The 20,571-nt window shown below is 44.8% G+C and overlaps 1 protein-coding gene across 1 annotated transcript in view; it reads left to right on the forward strand.

The window, feature by feature from the left end:
- The window catches only part of ZNRF3 (zinc and ring finger 3), a 147,448-nt gene that overhangs the window by 63,782 nt on the left and 63,095 nt on the right, over nt 1–20,571 (forward strand).

A 20,571-nucleotide genomic window follows, 5' to 3' on the forward strand; every position in this document is an offset into this window, starting at 1 on the left:
AACTGAATGGATTGTATCTGGTACAGTCTGTCCTTGGATCTTATAGCAAGGACTAAATGGTACTCTGGGAGCTTGGCAAAGTGAGTACCGGCTTCATCACCAGAGAAGAACGTAGTCGCGTGGGAAGGCGAAACCCTGGGGGAGAGTGCCGCTTTCTGGTCCATGGTATCGCGGTGATCACAAGCACTTGTGAAAATTACCTTCTGGTACTCACTCTGCCATCCTTCCCAGGGAAGGCTGAGTCGCTTCTCAAATTTCTCTTATAACCACTGGGATGAGAGTTCTGGTTTGGTTGAAAAAAAAACTAGATCTCAGAAACAAGAAAATACAGGCTGGTCTTTTCAGAGGAAGAAGGAATTCAGTTTACATGAGGCTCTGGTCCAGCAGCTTGTGGCTCCCCACATGGCAAGTGAGCCCCTAGCAGTGGAACCAGGCAGGTGAATGAACGCTTTGCCCCCTGATCGCCACACCTCTTAGCTGCTGCCCCCTTTCCCTGTCCTGGAAGAGCAGCAGTGCAGTTCAGGATGGAGATAAATCTCTGGCCTGCGTAGACCTCTTTCCAATAGGATTATGCTCTTCTACGGCTAAGAAGTTACCCATTCACCAAGGGGCATGCTTACACCCCGAAGTAATGGCATCATATTACCATAGTAATAATAGGGCCATTTGCAAATGCCATTTCTGTAAATAAAAATAGGCAAATAGTAGCCATTTCATACTGTTTATACCAGCATTTCTTGAGAGTTATGATTTCTGTGAGATAGTCAATTTTAGGTAGAAAGTGGGAATCCTAATTTGAGTATATTTCTTGTCTATACCTGTTTTTATTTTTGGTCTAGGGAAGTAATTTTCATAGTGTTCTCAGAGGTTCAATCAGAATCATCTGGAAAACATGTTAAAAACCCATAGTCTGTCCCAGTCCCAGAGATTCTGATTGGGGTTGTGCGTGTGGCTAGTCTATGCTTTTTCTCTATGAGGTAAAATTTACATGGAGTGAAATGTACCAGTCTTAAGTATATTATCCTATGGGTTTTGATAAATGCATCCCCTTGTGTAATCCAACCATATCTTTTTTGTGAAAATGTAAAATAACATGACCGTCACCCCAGAAAGTTCCATCGTGTCCCTTCAAAGTCAGTCTCCACTGGACTGTGCATTTTTTTTTTTAAGATTTTATTTATTTATTTTACAGAGACAGAGACAGCCAGCGAGAGAAGGAACACAAGCGGGGGGAGTGGGAGAGGAAGAAGCAGGCTCATAGCAGCGGAGCCTGATGTGGGGCTCGATCCCATAACGCCGGGATCACGCCCTGAGCCGAAGGCAGATGCTTAACCGCTGTGCCACCCAGGCGCCCCTGGACTGTGCATTTTTAACACTGTTCCAGGGCTTCTGATAAGCTGAAGCTAGAGAGCCACTATTAATTAAAGAACAACAGCACAGATTGGAAGTTTGATTTTAGCTGAAAGGGTTGGGGATTGGGGTTGCCATCCTGAATTCAAGGTTATTGAATTCTGTAGCTCTTGGATCATACTGATAGGGACTATATTTTTATTTTTTATTTCTTTATTTTTTAAGTAGGCTCCGGTGTGGGGCTTGAACTCACAACCTGAGATCCAGACCTGAGCCGAGATCAAGATTCCGATACTTAACTGTCTGAGCCATGCAGGCACCCCCGTGGGGACTATATTTTTAAAAGAGACAATTTGGGGAGGCACCTGAGTGGCTCAGTCGGTTAAGGGTCTGCCTTCGGCTCAGGTCATGATCCCAGGGTCCTGAGATTGAACCCCATGCTGGGCTCCCTGCCCGGCGGGGAGTCTGCTTCTCCCTCTTCCTGTGCCCCTCCCCCTGCTCCTCTCCCTCTGTCGCTTACTCTCTCTCAAATAAACAAATAAAATCTTTAAAAAAAAATAATTTGGTGACTTGGTTAGAAGGAAACTGCAGTGCGTTCACCTTTGGGCCTGCCCTGCTGCCCCCTTCTGAAATTGGGGCGTTTTCAGTTCTGGGTATGGAGGCCACATTGTTGTTCAGAGTTTCAGCTTATTCAGGCTGTGATAACAAAATAGCACAGCCTGGGTAGCTTATAAACAACAGACATTAATTTCTTAAGCTCTGGAGGCTGGATGTCTAAGCTCAGGGTGCCACCGCGGTCTGGCAAGGGTCTTCAGGGTCGCAGACTTCTGGTTGTGTCCTCACATGGCAGAAGAGGCTAGGAAGCTCTGTGGAGGCTCTTTCGTAAGGCACTTATCCTGTTCATGAGGGTTCCACTCTCATGACCTAAGCACCCCCCAAAAGCCCTACTACTAATGCTATCATCTTTGGGGGTTAGGAATACAACATAGAATTCTGGAGAGATGCAAATATTCAGACCATAACAGAGTCCATTGCCTGCCAGGCTCTTGCTTGCTCTGATCCCCCCCTGGAGGGGTTCCCTCCGGTTCCATCATTAGGGTTTCCCCTCTGCTCTTTCTTCTGTGGCTGTTCCAGTCATTCTAAGTGTGGATGACCTGGCCCATCCTTGGCTTCTGCCTGGTGACTCACATGAACGCGTTGTCTCCCTTTATGATGTTGCCGTTTATTTTTCGCAGTGTAAAGGTCTGTCCTTTGACTTGCATGAACTCAATTTAATCCAGTGGTTGGCACCTCCGCCTCCACTGAGGAGAGAACGCACATGCAACAGTTCAGCTTAGAAGAGTCTGAACGGAGTAGGCATCCACAGGTAGCTGTTCAGAGGTGGGGACGGTGGTAGTGAGCCGAGGGATTCCGAAAAGCACATAAGGAGGCCATGGGGCTGGAGCTGGACCATGAAGAATGGGCAGGGCCAGGAAAGGAGCTTATGGACCTCCAGAGGACTTAAGGGAGTTTATGATGACATCTTGCTTTTATTTTAAGTAGCATTTGATACTCTTTCGCATTCTTTACCTTTTCTTTGCCTTTCTGAAAACTGTGTGTATTAGATGGGGCAAGTTTATTGTTGAAAAATTGAGGTCCGGAAAGAAAAAGTGATTTGCTCGAGAGTACACAGCAAGATGAGTGGCAGCCTGAGTTTCTGACCCGTGCAATCTCAAATTCCCCGGTGTCACCTGAAGCCACCCACTGGTCTCTGACCCCAGAACACCTTCATTGCTGATTGCCTGCTGTGTTTTGTTTTGTTCTGCACTGCATGGTGCTACTTAAACAAAATCTTTTTAAAACAACATTTTCCCTGTAACTGGTAGCATCAAACATGTTTCTTTATCTTTCAGATTCAAGCTGGTCCTAACTTTAAGTTGATACTTTTAAGATAACTTGAGGAGGATAGGATAAGAAGATGTTTGAACTTTTGTTTTCTTTTTCTTTCTTGAGTGTGTAGGGGAGTGTTAGATTTCAGAGTTTGAAGTTAACAGAGTAGTCACTAGCCAGGTTAAATTAAAATTAACTAAAATTAAATAAAACTTAAAATTCAGTTCCGCATTTGCACTAGACATACTTCAGCTGCTCAGTAGTCACATGTGGCTCGTGGCTCCTACATCGTCAGTGCAGAACATGGCCATCACTGTAGGTAGAAGGTTCTTTTGGACAACACTGGTCTCAAGTGGCAGTCTCAACTGAGTGACTTCTCCATAAGCTCCTACCCTCCAAACCTCTAACTCTGACTTCTCCATAACCTCTGACCTGAGTGCAGAGAGAGCTGATGAAGTTGTCTGTGGAACTGACACATGACTCAGGCCATGTTCTGACATTCTCTGGTTCTTCTCCTGAAAAGATACGAGCAGTCTCTTGTTTTTCACAGAGAGGGAACACCTCTGACTTTAGCTGTTATTCTGACTGTTTATAGAGGTGCTCCTGTGTTTGGGCAGCATGCCATGGTAGCTTCTAGAACCAGTTGTTATCATCTGTGCCATATTTGCATGTGGTGTGCTCTACGTGCCATTAATGGTGCATATTTACGCAGTTATGTGTGGAAAAAAAATCCACACATTTTCAGTGTGGAAATATGTGCTCCGTAAGGGGGGACAGCAGCAGAATAGATCTCGTACAGGGAATGAGCTGCCATGTTGATGAGGCGGCCCTTAAGAATGTTCTCTGTTGCGGCTGCTGGTCTCTGACTAGAATTGGGTGTATGCGTTCTGTGAGTTTGCAAGAATAACACCCTGAATGTGGAGTTTCAGGTAAGGTACTGCTGTTCGTGGAGATGCATTGAGGTAAGCTGCTTTATGTGCACTGGCTTATGCTGTGACTATCCTTTTGTAGGGGTGAGCCAAAGAAGGTTCTTGTGTATCTGAGTGTGTGCACTGCCTCTCACTGGACGGCGAGACATCCCAAGGGCTCTGCTCTAGGTTTTAGTCTTCATTCTGCCAAGATTAGGGTTTACAAAGCATGGAAAAGAGCCACTTTCGTACTAGCTGTCAAGAAAAGGCATTGTCTCGGGGCGCCTGGGTGGCTCAGTCGTTAGGCGTCTGCCCTCGGCTCAGGGCGTGATACCAGGGTCCTGGGATCGAGCCCCACATTGAGCTCCTCCACTGGGAGCCTGCTTCTTCCTCTCCCACTCCCTCTGCTGTGTTCCCTCTCTTGCTGGCTCTCTCTCTCTCTGTCAAATAAATTAATAAAATCTTTAATAAAAAAAGAAAAGAAAAGGCATTGTCTCTTACTGGGGTTTCCATGGGGTTTCTAGTTCTGAGCTAGACTTGAATCAGCACAAGAGAGGTCCCTTTTCTCTCCACTAGGTCATCATGTACTTATGAATTAAAAGCTGGTCTTCCTAACTGAGGCTGTTGTATGTATTTACATACAATACTCACCATTTAAAGATATAGAGCATTTCATTGCCTCTGAATCCTGTCCCTGCTTTCCATCCCTTCCTCCATGTTAGCCCCAGACAGTCACTGATCTGCTTTCTGTCACTGTAGATGGGTTTACATTTTCTGGAATTCCAGTATGAATGGAAACATGTCTTATGAACCCTTTGGGGGGGGAAGGGGAGGAATTCTAGGTTATTTTATTCAGCACAATGATCTGGAGGTTCACCTGTGTTGTAGCGTGTGTCAGAGTTTTTGTTGCTGAGTAATATTCCATTCTTTGGATGTACCCCGTTTTATTTATTCATTTACTTGTTGATGGACATCAGGTTGTTTCCATTTTTTGGCTATTACAAGTAAAGTTGCTGTGACTATTTGAGTACAAGATGTGCATGGACAAATGTTTCCATTTCCCTTGTGTGTAAATATCTAGGAGTAGAATGGCTGGGTCAGCTGGTAGGTCTGTGTTTTACTATAGAAGTAACTGCCACACTGTTTTCCAGAGTGACTGTGCCACTGTGCATTCCCAAAAGCAGTGTATGAGCGTTCCCACTGCTTGACATCCCCGCCAACACTGTATTATTAGTGTTGTAATTTCAGCCATTCTAGTGGATGTATAGCAGTACCTCTGTGTGGTTTTACTTTGCATTTCTCTGATGACTGGTGGTGTTGAACATCTTTTCATGGACTTATTTGCCATCCCTCTTTCTTCTTTGTGAAGTCTCTATTCAGATCTTTTACCAATTTTTAGTTGTTGTGTTCCTATCATTAAACTTTAAGAGTTCTTTATATATTCTGGTTACTAGTCCTCAGTCTTCTTTTCAGCTGTGTAGTAATTTCTGTATCTTTGTAGTCAGGTAGGAAGGCTTAATCTTTTTTTTTTTTTTTTTTTTTTTTTTTTTTTTTTTTGAGGGCTTAATCTTCATATTAGTGTTTAAAACTGAACTCCCTCCAAAACAACCCTATTCTGGTCATTCTTCCCATCCCACATAATGGCGGTTCTAGTCCTTGGAGTCATGCTTGACTCCTTGCTTTCTCCACCACCTGCATCCAGTTCATCAGCCAGTTCTACTGGCTCTGCCTCCAAATTATATTCAGAATCCAGCCACTTTCTATTCCCTATACTTCTACCCTGTTTCAGCCCACCATCATTTATCCTCCGGATCATTGTGAGAGCCTCCTAACAACCTTTCAACCACTCTTCCACTTCCTGCCACTGCCCCCATCCCATCTTTTCCCAGATGGAGCAGGTGGAACAGTCTCGTTAAAGCCTAAGTCAGCCTACTCTGTTCAGAATTTACCATTGACTTATGAAGGCCTATGGAGTCCTTTGTGGTTTGGCCTGCTGCAACCTCCCCCCTCTTCTCCTGCCTCTCTCCATTTGCCTTTGCTCACTCTGTTCCAGCCACACTAGCCTCCTTGCTGTTCTTCAGGCTCGCCAGGCCTGCCTCAGGTTTTTTGCCTTTGCCGTTCCCTCTGTTGGGGGTAATTTCCTGCCCCTAGGCATGACTCTCTCCTTTACCTCTTTCAGTCTTTGTTTAAATATCTCCTTCTGCTTGGTATATAAATTTAATTTTGGATCCCTTCCCTTTACCCCCTCGCTCCAAACACCAAATATAAAAAGAAAATTAAAGATGTAATTATGCTCAGAAACAAGATAAACATATCTATGAAAAGAAATAGAACAGAAATACAAAGCAAAGATTGATGCTGAAGCCTCAGCCCTGCTCACTGTGAGTCTGGTAGTAGGCGGTGATGTGAGGAGCTCCACTCTGGTGGGGCAGTGGGAACTAAAAGTAGCCCATGAGGGGAGGGGACCGGAGCCAGACTCACTGCTTAAAACCAAGGTCTGGGCTGGGCTGCTCCAGCTTGAAAGGAGGCTAAAAATATCCAAGACAATTACTGCTCAGGATGAAGCCTAGGGCGGTGGGAAGAAACAGATACAACCTTGAACCTTCTTATGGGCCAAGGTCACCTGGAGGCCTGATCACAGAAGCTTACTAGTGTCATTATATTCTGGGAGTCCTGGTCTGTCAGTGTAAGACCTGTTCCAGGCTGAGGGATCCTGGGAGATCCCTAACTTCCCCCCTCACCACAAAACCTTGGGAGAGGGTGGTACAGAGAAGGCCCCCTCACTCCCACTGTACCCCACCCCATCCACTGGACTACTGTAGGGCCCGCAAACCAAAATTCCAAAACAGCTAAGGAAAACCAACTCTGCCAAAGATAGCCAACAAAATGAACAGTGAGAGATTAATTTGTTCAGGATTAAATGAAAGTAGAGCAGTCTGACAACGACCTTAAAATGCATGTTTTGAATTATCAGAGATGAAAGAAGGAATTCCAGCTATAAGAAAATATGAAACATGACTGGCAGAAAGGAAATATTAATAGGTGGATAGAAAAAGAATAATGTACAAATGCTGGAAATGTAAAATAGGCATTGAAATGTAAATAAATGAAACTCTAAATTGCAAAGATGCAGATAGGATTAATGAATTGGAAAATACGCCAAGGATTTTGCCCAGAATGCAATGGAGGCAGACGAAAAATATTTTGACAGAATAGTTGGGTTGACCCTGAGCCTCTAACCCAGATCTGATAGGTGCTCTAGAGGAGGAGAGTAGGGGCAATGGCAGACAAGACCTACTCAGATGCCGCCTGAGAACTTTCCAGAAGCAAAATAATCATGAGTTTTCAGATTGAAAGTACACAGAAAAGTGCTTTGCTTGACAAGATGAATTAAAATAAATCCACAAATCCACCCCCAGGCACGTTGCAAAATAGCCAAACATAGGGATAAAGCAAAAATCTCCAAAACAACCTAAAAAGAGAAGACAGATAACCTATGAAGGAATTACAGTTTTAAGGTAGTTTGTTCTGTCTAATGCTCCACTTTCACTTCATCACAGGCCTTAATTCTAAATACCGAGGCCGCAGGTTATCGTTTACACCCCAATTAAAAGGTTTGCTCTCGAGGCGCCTGGGTGGCTCAGTCGGTGAAGCATCTGCCTTCGGCTCAGGTCATGATCCCAGGGTCCTAGGATTGAGCCCCGACTTTAAAATAAATAAATAAAAGCTTTGCTCTAAGGCATCCCAAATTTAGTCTCACCGATTGGTGAAGGGACCTGAGTTTGAATCGGAAGCTTGTGAGTTGGGGGTGTTTCTTCCCGTATTTCATAGATGAAAAACCTTGAGGTTCAGAGGGGCTCAATGACATGCTCAAGGCCACGGCTGAGAGAGACTGAGGTCAGGCTGTGACCTAGAGCCCGTGCTCTGTCCATGCTAGGTCAGCTCAGCCAATTCCGAGGGACCTGGAGTGAGTTCTCTGAGCTGAGGAGTAAGTTAAGGATCTCTTGCCGGGGCTTCTGTTGTGGTGGCTGATCTATTTTGCCAGGGCTGTGAGTGGTCCCCTAGCTTCTGGCTGTGGGTCAGCTTCATCCTGATGGAGATGGAGAGATTGTATGGTTGTTCTCCTGTACCAACAAACAGGCTGAATACCTGGTTATATTCCCTAATTCTTTGGCCACCTTCCAGTTGTGTGTGTGTGTGTGTGTGTGTGTGTGTGTGTGTGTGTGTGTGTGTTTAAGTGACCTGTTTAAGTGTGTAAGTGTCCTTGCTGTTCACATGTTCTAGACCAAGTTCGTGCACTTAAAATTTGCTATCATGTATTCATTTTTAATTCAGGTTAGGAAAATCCATACAGATTGGTAGTTTTCTTCCTGCTGGGGTGCCTTTTGGAACCCTGTTGAACTTCAAACATTTACTTTTTTCTATCTTTTCCCTTCAGTTAGACAAGAACCTGAGAGCTCTGCCGAGGTAGGAGCCACACTTTTGCTAGTCAGGACTTTGTGGGAAAATACCCAAAAGCAGAGAGAAGACATATTAGAAGAATCATGGATTTATGGGGGTGGGTAGACTGTGCTCCAGATGGGGATGCTGTGGGTGGATTGATTATGTAATAAAGTCATCAAGCTTTTTTAAGAAATCAAGGGATTGGGATATAGAGCAATAATACATCTGATACTTGGGCATTTGCAAACTCGCCTAAGAAATAGCTGTTTTCCATTCCTTCCCTGCGAAATGTGACCGCCACCCTGAATTTGGTATTTTCCTTTTAAGATTTATATATCTATTCCAGAGAGAGCAAGCAGGGGGAGGGGCAGAGGGAGAGAATCTTCAAGCAGACTCCCTGCTGAGCACAGAGCCCCACACAGGGCTCGATCTCATCACCCTGAGATCATAACCCCAGCCGAAACCAAGAGTCGGATGCCTAACTGACTGAGCCACCAGGTACCCCTAAATTTATTTTCATTTCATTTCCATTGCCACATCTGTCTTAATTGGTCCAGCTTTTGGCTCAATGTGTTATTGATGGTTCAGTATTCCTAAATTTGGGCCTTTGCCCTGTGGAGGCAGGGTGTCCCAAAACTCAGTTTGTCCTTTTCCCTAACTGTGAACTTGGTGTGTCTGTACCCTGAAGGCTGGGTCCCCCATTACTTCTGCGGGCCCTTGTTCTCTAGATAGCTGCCAGCCCCTTCTCTTTGTCTCAGTTTTATTTTTTTTAAATCAAGCTTAGCCAAATAACTAAGACGCTATCAGGACAGGAACCGTTCTTAGCATTTGGATTAGATAAAACACGTTCCTTTCTTTTCAGCGGCAAGAGAGTGATGAGAATATATTTGCTGTCGACTGTGGCAGGGCGACGGAGCGCCCAGGCTGGTGGGCTGCCTGGGTTTAGATCCCAGCTCTGCCACTTTACTTGTGTGTGACTTTGTGCAGATCACTAAATCTCTCTGACTTGAGTTCCTCGTCTCTAAAATGAGAATACTAAGAGTACCTGCCTCAGAGGTTGTTAGGATCAAATGAGTTCACACCCATGCAACTGGTGTAACAGTGCCTAACCTAGAACATGGCAAGCACGTACACGTGTTAGTGGCCACTATTATGACCGCTGATGTTTTGGTGCTAGGCACTGCTCTGGAGGTTTAATGTATGTGATCTCTAATCTTCACAACAACCTTATAATGTCAATATTGGTATCCTTAATGTGTGGATGACAAATGGAGATGGAAAGAATTTCATCTGTGCTAGGGACCTCACTCAGGAGGTCTCGGGCTGTGTGGGGCCCAGCCTTTGCTTTATTGCCCTGGACCCCTCTGCCTTCTCTTTTGACAGGTTCTGGAAGGCAGCCCTGTCCTCTTGACCTAAAGCTCTGGTGCAATTGAAGTGAGAGTCAGGGGCACCCTCTTGTCCAGCACACAAGGCAAGGCCAAGGCCTGACTGATTCATCAGGTAAAGAAAGGTACAAGGAGCCACTTCTAAATTCAAACAATATCACTTACACAGACCGCAAAAGGGAAGTAGCCAGAAGTGCCAGTTCCCTGTGGTCTTTGTCCCACAGCAGAAAAATACTACAATGAAACAGAAGGAGCTGATGATCTCTCTTCTGAGGGGGGCAGGACAAGAATCTCATCCCCAACAGAACCCAGAAGGTGATGAGAAACTGTGGCATGACAGCCTCCCATGGGAGACAGGAGGTGAGGGGAGATGGCCTTGAAGTGCACCTCACATCTCCCCACTCCCCATGTCCTCTCTTGTTCATCAAGAATAACAGGCGTTCAGGCCTTTTTCTGTGGCCCATGTGGCTACCTGCAAGAGAGGCACGGCTGAGCTGTTCCCCTCTCCCGTCTGGCCCCCAGGCCCCCAGTCTCTTCTCCTTTGACCTGAAGTGCGAGGGTCCCCTTTTCTGCATTCTCTCCTGACACATACCAAGGCTAGTAAGCTTTCTAGGAATAAATGTCAAGTTCACCTAACTGGATAAAGACCCTTGAAGATGGAGACCCACGTCAAGTATAGTTTTTTGGTATCAATTATAGGCACTCATGCAACATAGATTTGCCCTCGCTTAGAAATACCATAAATATATATTGGTTTCTTTATTGTGAATGAAGAGCCACCTGGTTTCTTTAGTTGGTAGCCTTGAAATTAGACACTGTAAAAGTTTGTCCATCAGACACCTAAGCACTGAGTAGTGGAAGACTCCAGGAGCCTGTACCCACTGCCCCCCTCCCTTGCTAACCTGGCAGTCATCCCCTAGTGCCCTAGAATGTTGCGGGTTGGGAGGTAGTAACACAAAGCAAAGGATGTCAGTTAAAAACAAATGTCCAGGGGCGCCTGGGTGGCTCAGTCGTTAAGCGTCTGCCTTTGGCTCAGGGCGTGATCCCGGCGTTCTGGGATCGAGCCCCACATCAGGCTCTTCCGCTATGAGCCTGCTTCTTCCTCTCCCACTCCCCCTGCTTGTGTTCCCTCTCTTGCTGGCTGTCTCTCTCTCTGTCAAATAAATAAATAAAATCTTTAAAAACAAAACAAAAAAACAAAAGTCCAGAGGGCCCTTTTAATCATCCATCTCTGATATCAAATGCCCGGCACTGTGCTAACCTTTCAAGGTGCCCTGAGTGTGGGTTTAGGGAGTGGCTTTAACGAGATCGGCTAAGGGCAGACCCAGCCTGGGTTATGACCTCCCTGGTCCACTCTTCCTTGAGCAAGAACTTTTATAGCAGATGTAAAAAAAAGCATAGGTAGCTTAATGAGGTGAGGAATGGGCAAGAAACTGTCCTAGCTTGTGCTAATAATGCCTGATCTATAGCGGCTGTCTCCAAGGAGCCTGAAGCACAGCTTAGACATTATCTCATTAATCCTCCCCAAACCCCCATGGGGTAGGCAAGTGGCAGGCATTCCTCTTGCTCTCAGGATCAGAGAGAATGGGGCTCTTATGCGACTTGCCCAAGGTCATACAGGGTGGCAAAGCCCAGCGTATAATTTATTGCTTTTAACTCATGAGCTTGTGGTTTCCTCTGCTCCCTATCCCCACCTCCCCTGCTATTAACAGACTACACAAGAATATTTTAATCAGGTGATTTTCATCAAGTGGCTCTTCCTGGCTTGGAAACTCACCAGGGCAATTACAGAGCAGCAGGGATGGAGTGGGGTCAATCTGTAGCCTATGGGTTTTGCTAGTGAGTCCTCGGGGAACCCAAGGCACCCTTCCCCTCCCTGGGGGTTCTTGCCCACTCTGGATTTGTCACTGGTGTCCTGCTCTCATGCATTCCTTTGATGGGTTTCTTGCTTCATGACATGGCTTTGGGGATGTTGAACGGATGTGGTGCCAGTTCCACCCACTCCCATCAGGGATCCTCCTGTTTTTACTCTGTTCATGGTGGCATTGGGCCCCTGCCCTAATTTATCCCTCAGCCTTGGAATCCTGATTTTATTAAATGTGTTGGCTTACTCAGGTGATGTAGGTGCCACCCCTGTTTTATGGATGAGGAAACTGAACCTCGGGGCTGTGTTCTCATCACACCATGCCATTGATGGTAATTAGAGTCTTGCCCTACCATTTTTTTTTCTTTTTTGACTTGTCCTTTATTTGCATAGCTCTTTGATAACAGCTTTTATTGAAATAGAATTCATATACCATACAATTCACATGTGGAAAGTGTACATATCATTGGTTTTCAGTATATTCGCACAGCTGTGCACCATCACCGCAATCTGTTTGAGAACATTTCCATCATCTCCGAAAGAAACCCTGTACCATTTAGCTTCTGCCTCCCTGTCCTCCCATTCCCTTACCCTTGAGCCTTAAGTAGCTGCTAATCTATTTTCTGTCTCTGTGGATTTCCCTATTCCAGACTTTCGTATGAATAGAGTAATAGAAGGGGTGGACTTGAGTGACTGGTTTCTCTCATTCAGACTGATGTGTTCACGGTTCCTCCGTGCTATAGCACGTATCAGTACTCTGTTCCTTTTCTTGTGGCCAGATAATATTCCACCATGTGGGTGGACCACATTTTTACCCATTCATCTGTTGATGGATATTTGGGCATAAAAAATTTGACTAAAAACACTCACGTCCAGGTTTTTGTGTGGGCTTAGGTTTTCATTTCTCGTGGGTATATAGCTAGGAGCAGAATTGCAGGGTCAGGTGGTAACCATACATGTAATCGTTTGAGGAACTGCCAAACTATTTCAAAAGCAGCTTTGCCGTTTTACCTTCTTGCCAGCAGGGTGAGAAAGTTCTGATTTTTCCACACCCTAGACAGCACGGGTTATGGTCTTTCTTATCCTAGTGGATACGAAACGGTGTCTCATTGTGGTTTTGATTTGTATTACCTTGATGGCTAATGATGAGCAGCTTTTCACGTGCTTTTTGGCATTTGTATCTCTTTTTTGAGAGCAATGTTTATTCAGTTCCTTTGCCCATTTTTTAAAATTGGATAACTTGTCTTTTTATTCTTGATTTGTAAGAGTTCTTTCTATATTCTGGTCCCTTCTCAGACTTATGAATCTGCACACGTTTTCTTCCATCTGTGAGTTGTCTTCCTACGTTCTTGATGATGTCTTTTGCAGTATAAGTGGTGTTAATTTTGTTGGAAGTCCAGTTGATCTCCCTCTTTGGTTGCTTGTGATTTTGCTGTCATGTTTTGGCTTCCTTCCCACTTGCCAGGCACATAGGCCTACTTAGTGTCTAATGCTCAGGCATGCACACGTGGTGGGCATGAGCAGCACTGTTCTTCAGACGGGGAAACAAGGCTCACAGGTTACGTGACTCTTCCAAGGCCACACAGAAGTTACGTGGCAGCGCCGGGATCCACCCTGGCCAGTGGCTTACAGCCCATGTCCGACACCACGCTTCACTTCCATGGTGGCGGCAGCATAGAATGACAGGCTCTGCTCTGGGCTAGACACCGAAGTGCCTGCCTGCTCCTAAAAACTAGGTTAAGAGTCTTCTCAGAACAGTTGCTTGGCAAGTGTTGAATTATTCCTCCCATTTTACTTTCTATGTTTTTCCAATTAAAGAGACCTTCTGAATAAAACTGAGCTTAGAATCTTGATTGGGAAGTAATGAACCTGTCTCTCAAAGGCCCGCCTTTCTTTGCATTCAGAAGAGTACTCAAGATTACAGCAAGCTGGGCTTATTCCATCCATCGGTTCCTTGTAAGAAGTTCCTCAGATCTCAGGCGTTCCTGTCTTTATATTGTAAAGAACCCCTCCCCTGACTGCACTTCATTGTAGTATTTGGAGATGTATATTTTTGGGCATATGGTGAAAGGATTTTTAGCCTTGGTTTTGTGTTGCGTGTTTTTGTCCACCTGTGTTGTGCGCATAGAAGAAAGGAAGGGGATTATTATGGCGTAACTTTGTAAAGTTTTTCTATGACCAGGTGTTCCTCTTGAGCAAGCCCGAAGTTTTAGGATCATCAGAGCTAAACTGCTATGTTTAGACGGATTAGAACAGTGTTTCTTGTTGAGTTCACCCTATGAGCTGGTTTACAACACCTTTCTCTTGTGTTTTCTTGCGGAGCACTTGTAGGCAGCCCGTGCTTGCCTGGGTAGCTGGTGCACACTCACAGTGCCTGGCTTCCCAGCTCGTACGGAGCGCGCTCAGTCCTGCTGGACCAGAACATGCCGCTGGAGGCCTGTTGTCCTAGGAAAGCAGCACATCTGTTTGAAGATGCATTACCACCTAGCACTGCCATTTGTTACGCTGAAGCTCTGTTACACATAGAGCTGATTTACAGGAAAAAGCCCCGGTGGCTTCGGGTTTCAGTCACCTGTTGTGTCAGTGTATGTACATACATTGTAGAATTCTTGTTTTCTTTTCAAACTGCTGATCAAACAACAATACAGCAAGGGAGGGCCCAGATCTTAATTGCCTTTTCCTGCCCAGTGTCCAACACAGGGTCAGTGCTCAGCAGATGGTGGTTTAAATGAATACTGTACCGGAACCCAAACAAGGAAAACCTCCCACTATCCTTACTCTCTAATAACCCACCAACTTTTTAAACTCTTTGTTTGCTTTCAGTTTCTGCTCATCAGCAGGTGGTATTTTCAATAGGCTTCATTTTGCACGCAAACTTTTCTTAAAAATTTCACACATGGTACTTTTTATACCATGTTCTCTTCGTCATTATCTTCCTGTGATTACATAATTGCCCACAAATTATGCACATTGTTTTGCCTGATTATATAGTATGGTTGGTAAGGGTGCAATTTTTTTTCAAAGTTTTCACAGTTTGGAGAAAGACTGCTTTAAGATTTTATTGTGTAAAGTTTCTTGTTTTATTTATTTATTTTTATTTATTTTTTTTAATGATTTTTTATTATATTATGTTAGTCACCATACAGTACATCCCCGGTTTCTGATGTAAAGTTCGATGATTCATTAGTTGAGTATAACACCCAGTGCACCATGCAATACGTGCCCTCCTTACTACCCATCTTCTTTGTTTTAGATTACCTCTTAGGATGCATTCTTAAAAGGGGATTCTGGGGAAAAGAAGGACCTAAGGAGCTTGGGCTTTGTTGCATATTGCTAGACCGATGCCCTCCCCCCAAGATTGAGCCAATCCACAGTGTAGCCAGGTGTGTTTACATGTGTCTTTCCCTGCAGCCTCCCTCGGTGGGGTTTAGCATGGACTTACTTTGATTTTGTTGTGCATTAATCAGCAGTGAGATTGGTGGTTTTTCTTTTCTTTACTATAAACTATGTATATCCCTTAACTTCTGTCATTTCATTCCTGTTTAATCTTTTCTCTGTTGCCTATCATATGGGGACGTTTTAAGAATCCCTTGTTCTTTCTGTCCACTTTGTTGCTCTTCTAGCTTGTTAATTGCCTAAAGGAATTGCCCCAACTCTGCTGCCTCATCATTTCTCAGAATAATTTACGATAGCCAGATTGAACTTTTCTCTACATTGCTACCTACCTGCCCAACAGAATTTATTAAATGATTCCTTTATAGAGCCGGATGTTACTCCTGGCTTGTGTCATATTAAGATCTTAAAAAATGTAAATGTGTTTTTGGAATTTCTTTTCCACTTGTTTTATTCTTCTGGTTTCAGACTAGCATCATGTAGGCTTAATGATTTGTTGTTTTCTAGTATTCTGTTCTATTCTCTTTATTTATTTAAGTAGGCTCCACACCCAGCGTGGGGCTTGAACTGATGACCTTGAGATGAAGAGTCGCATGTTCTACCAGCCAGGCACCCTTACGGCATTCTTTTTCAATCTGGAAGTATGAGAATTCCACTTTCACCCTTTCCTCTCCAACATCTTTCCTCTGCATTTGGTAACTCTATTGTGTGTAAGCACCTAATCCTTACCTTTTTATAATAAGAATAATCGGGGGGCACCTGGCTGGCTCAGTCAGTAGAACATGCAACTCTTGATCTTGGGGTTGTGAGTTCGAGTCCTTTGTTGGGTATAGAGAATACTTAAAAATAAAATCTTAGAAAAAAAACAAACAAGCAGCGTCTGGGCCTTATAGTTGGTTGGGTGTCCTCTTGGTTTCTGCTCAGGTGATGATGTCAGGGTCATGAGATTAAGCCTCGCATCAGGCTCCACACTCAGCATGAATCTGCTTAAGTCTCTCTCTCCCTCTCCCTCTGTTCCTCCCTCTCCCCCACCTCATTCTCTGTCTCTCTAAAATAAATAAATAAATCTTTAAAAAAAAAAAAAAGCAAGTGTCCTTTATTACATTGCCTTGCAATTTGAAGTAATACTATGTCAGTGAATTTCTGTGTAGAGATTAATACTTGTCATTTGGTAGCCATATGATGAGTTACCTTGAGTTACTTTTAAGAATGGATATAGAATGGTACTTGGCTGGCTCAGTCAGTAGAACATGTGACTCCTGATCTCGGGGCCATGAGTTCGAGCCCCACGTTGGGTATAGGGATTACTTTAAAAAAAAAAAGAAGAAGAAATGGAAAAACATGAAAACCAAACAAAAAGAATGGGTGTAGAATTAACTTTTGCTTACTGTTTTCAGACGGTTTCCTATAGTCTCTTGGATACTTTCTAAAAAATTTAGCTTATAAAACATCTCTTCACCTCTTTGAGATCGGAAATAGAAGTTCTAAGTGGAGGTTTGTAAAGTCAGACGTGGGATATACACAGAGCCATATGTACGTTTCAGTGTAATTCTCCGACGGAGGGAAATGCCAGGGTGAGGACGGACTTGAAGTACTTGCTGCCTTACCCAGCTTCTTACAAGCAACTTCTTGGTTCTTCTGGCACAACAGAACCTGATAGGACAGAGGCTGTTCTTGGTTTTTCTCTACAGAGGGACACCCACTGTAGGAGACTCCAGCTTAGCGTTCTGAGAGCCAGAGCCCTCAGTGGGGAAGTGCTGGTTTAATCCTCGGGCCGTTCCCAGTTGGAAAGTTCCAGCAAACAGCAATGGCCAGCTCCTTTCTGTGTCTGGACAGGTTTCTGTCCCCATTGCTATGACCACAGAGGCGGGAGGGGGGGAGTTATTCAGGTACTTCTAGATTCTAGATCCTGAAAAAAGGTTTAAACTGGGTCTGTTCAAAAAGCAAAGAGAGTTGTCTCTTTTTCTGCACATAGAACGGAAAAAAAATCATCCCTGTGATTCAAGAGAGAAATAGGTGGGGCTATCCTTTTCCATTCCCTCACATAACATTCTAAGCTTAATTCTAGCTACCACACCTTTTAAGAAAATGTCCAGGGGCTGTGGTTTCAGGTAAAGCTCTGTCCCACAGTGACACCCTACCCCGGCTGGCAGCCGCTGGCAGCGGCAAAAGGACAAAAGGAAGGAAGTTTCCCTTTTAAATCCCCAGGATTTTTTTTTTTTTTTTTTTGATGAGATAATATTACAGAGTGAAATGTCTCTCCCGCTGTTAGTTCAGTGTTTGGCTCCGGTGTAACAGTAACCCACTTAGAGGCAGGCAGCCCTTTTGAAGTCATTTTAAACTTTGAGCGGAGTAGAGAGATACTGTAACCCTGGATAAGAGCACCCCCAGCCCGGGTTTCAGTTTTGTCCTTTCAGACGTGTGGAAAGCGCACCAGTATATCTCAAGGATTTTGTCCTGAAAGCTCCTTAAAGAGCTGGTCTTGGTTTCAAAGCTTGGCTTGGTGTCCCATACTCAAGGGAACAGAGTTCTGTTCCTCCAGATACTTAACCTTGTCTGGCATGGTCTTTTGGCTTTGAAGTTCCCATAGATTCTTTGTCCATTAGCAACACAGGGAAGCCGTGATAGCCAAGCTTGTTGGGCTCTGGGAAATTTCAAGAAGGTCCATCTTCATATTTCGGCCTAAAACCAGATGTTTGATATCCGGCACCAGTGACAGTCAGGTGTAGACAGTGTTTGTTGATTGTCCTTTTGCTCTAGCAGTTCCTTGTTTGGAAACACAAGTAGGATATTCATTGCCTCTTCTAGAGGTTATAGGATCTTGGTGTGTCTGGGGGAAGATTGGGGCTTCTCAGAACAGTCACCCTTGTTATTGTGTCTGCCATCTCTATAACACCCAAATCCACGTCACACTCTGGTGCCACCTGGGAGTTATTTTTGGTTGTGGGGGTGGTGAAGGCTGCTGGTTCTTTCTGCACCATGTCTCCCTGAGTCATCCCTGTGCTGTTTCCCAGCCCTCCTCAGCCCCGGCCCTGGACGGCTCCCAGAGCAGCCGTCCCAGCCAGAGTCTCCCTCCGCGGACCCGCTGTCCTCTGCAGGATGCCTCTGGGGTCTCTCTTTGGCCTGATGGAACACTTCCCCACAGGGACCCATAGAATCTGCCGGAACACCTGGAGGAGGGGTCTTCTGTCCAGCAGCGAATAAAGGTTTTACTTAAAATAAGGCATGTATATGTTTATAAAAAGGCAAAGAGTACTTTATGACTTATTATAAAAAAGAGCATTCCTCTGTTCCACCCTTTGGCATCCCTGATTGCTATTCCCAGGGGCAACTATTTTCAATTATTTAGTAGTTTCTTCTGCTATTTGTCTCTGCGAATATTTTTAAAGTCTGTGAATTATTTCTAAGTAATGTGATTATAACTGCTACCTCATACTTTGAGTCCATTGAACACTTTTTTTTTTTTACTTCCTACTGTGGAAAGTGGAGATTTTGTCCTCTTACGCCCCTTCCTCCCTTCCCTTCCTTTCCCCTGTCCCCTTTCCCCCCATCCCATCTCTACGTTTTCCCAGTGTAGCTGCATCACCATTATGGTTGAGATCATGGTTTATATTATTACAGCCATTACTCTTTTCAGCCAGGCCACTCAGGCCATACCCTGCTTATGGCTTATAGTTCTGGTGTAACTTTTCCATTTTTTCTGGAGTTAATAATTGTCCCACCGTGCGCCATTACTTTAGTTTGCTATATGATGATCACTTTTCATTCTCTTATGCAGAACTGTAAAACTCTTGTCAGTACTGTCAAGCCCATTGGGTAATTGACTCAGGTTTTGTTGCTTGTTTTCTTTTTTGGGGGGGGCTGTCCTGCAGCTGGTCCCCTCTGGACTGGTCACCCAGCAGACTGGTTATGGCTGTCATCTTGGGGACATCATTCTCCATTTCTCTTCTCTGTTGGATTCCCCATGCCCTGGAGCCCATGCCTGGCTGGTGCTTGGTTTATTCTCTTGTTTTGTTGGAGCTGACAGCGGCTTCTGAGACAGATGCGGTTGGAAAAACTTAAGGTTTTGCTTTGGGGGGGGCACATCCTCTATTCTTCCCCTCCACCGCCGTTCTGAAGCACTGTCATGAGCCCACCTGAACGAAGGACAGCAGTGTTGTATTCTCTGTGTGTAGAAAGCCTTAGCCACCTCCGCGTGCTCAGCTGCTGGGGTCCCATAGCAGAACCAAGAAGGAACAGCCTTGGCTCCTGTCCATTGTCCATAAATCTTTTCTGTCCCAAGGATGTCTTTGGTGACTTGGTAATCAGTGACTGTAAAGAGCCAGGTTGTTTAAAGTTCATGCAGCGTTTGATTAAATCCTGACGTTTTTGTCCTGGTCCCTCACTTAGCTGAGCCCAGACCCAAGTGGCTTACCAAAAACAAAGCATGAGGCATGGCATCAGGCCTGCCTCCAACCAAAGGCTGTTCTGCCAGCCATCATTTAGTGAGCACCTGCTGAGCACAATGCTCTGGTTGGGGTGAAGGGGGACCCCTGTAAGACTCTCCTTCTAGAAGCAGGTGCCTGTCTTAGAGGGGAGGCTGAACGTACTGTGGCAAGCACCAAACAAAGCATTTGGAGACATGGTGGTGGAAGCAGCTATCGGTATTGGTGCATTTAAGAAAGCAAGCCCTTGGTGGAGTGAAGCTGGTCTCAGAGGACAGAGTATTCTAGGCAAAGGCATAAAGCGTGAGCAAACATGGCAAGTCTAGAGGAAGTGAAGAAGGTGAGGGCTTTTCTACTGACAGAGTATCTACTCTGTTCCTGTGGTTTTGTGTTTCATCTCCTTTAATCCTTTTAGCACCCTGTTAAGGCAGATGATCTTGTCCCCATTTTACAGATGAGAAAATCCAGGTTTATAGAAATTGAGTCATCTGCCCAAGTTGATGTACCTCCTAAGAGGCAGGAGTGAGGTTTAAACACAAGGGTGCCTGATTCCAAAGCTCTCATTCTTTCCATCCCAAAACACCTCTTGGAACAAAATCAGGAGTAAGAGAGCAAGAGCATAGTAATGCAGTGTTCATGAGAACGTCAGACCTCGTGTAAAGGATTAACTGGGTATTTTCCTTTACCTGACTTAAGCAAGAGCATCGAGCATCCCAAAGTTACCGTTCTGATAGCACGAGGCCAAAGTTACAATGCAGGGCACTTTTTCTTTTATAGTCTCACACTTCGATTATAGCTGGTTGGCTGTTTGCACTGTTCTTCCATGGATCCGTCCCAGGAATTTTGCTTGTCTTCTCATTCCAGGCCATCCTTCCCTTTCTACAGCATTCACTGCCCAGTGGGGTTTTGGTCAAGTTCCACTCCGGATTTCCAAG

Source organism: Ursus maritimus, unplaced genomic scaffold (genome assembly GCF_017311325.1).
Source record: "Ursus maritimus isolate PB19 unplaced genomic scaffold, ASM1731132v1 scaffold_33, whole genome shotgun sequence".
Classification (NCBI taxonomy): domain Eukaryota; kingdom Metazoa; phylum Chordata; class Mammalia; order Carnivora; family Ursidae; genus Ursus; species Ursus maritimus.